This window comes from Gekko japonicus, unplaced genomic scaffold (genome assembly GCF_001447785.1).
Source record: "Gekko japonicus isolate JY-2015 unplaced genomic scaffold, Gekko_japonicus_V1.1 scaffold1141, whole genome shotgun sequence".
Taxonomy (NCBI): Eukaryota; Metazoa; Chordata; class Lepidosauria; order Squamata; family Gekkonidae; genus Gekko; species Gekko japonicus.
The window spans coordinates 281,451-281,692 of NW_015167573.1; positions in this window are offsets into that span (position 1 = coordinate 281,451).

Here is a 242-nt window from a genome sequence, read left to right on the forward strand (position 1 = left end):
GGGGAAAACATAGAGTTTTCCCGTGGATGACCGTGGCCCCGCCCCCAGCGTGCCCAGTGTGGTCGTGTCACTTCCGGGTGACGTGCACGTCACGTACTTTGGGGGTGGGGTTCCCCCTGGGGCCCGATCCGCCGGTGGCAGGGAACGGGCCTCTGGGGCAGGGGTTTCCCTGCCCCCCGGGGGGACTTGGCAAGCCCCCTGGGCTCTTTACTGCCGGAGCTCCACTCCTGTGCGCTCCTGCA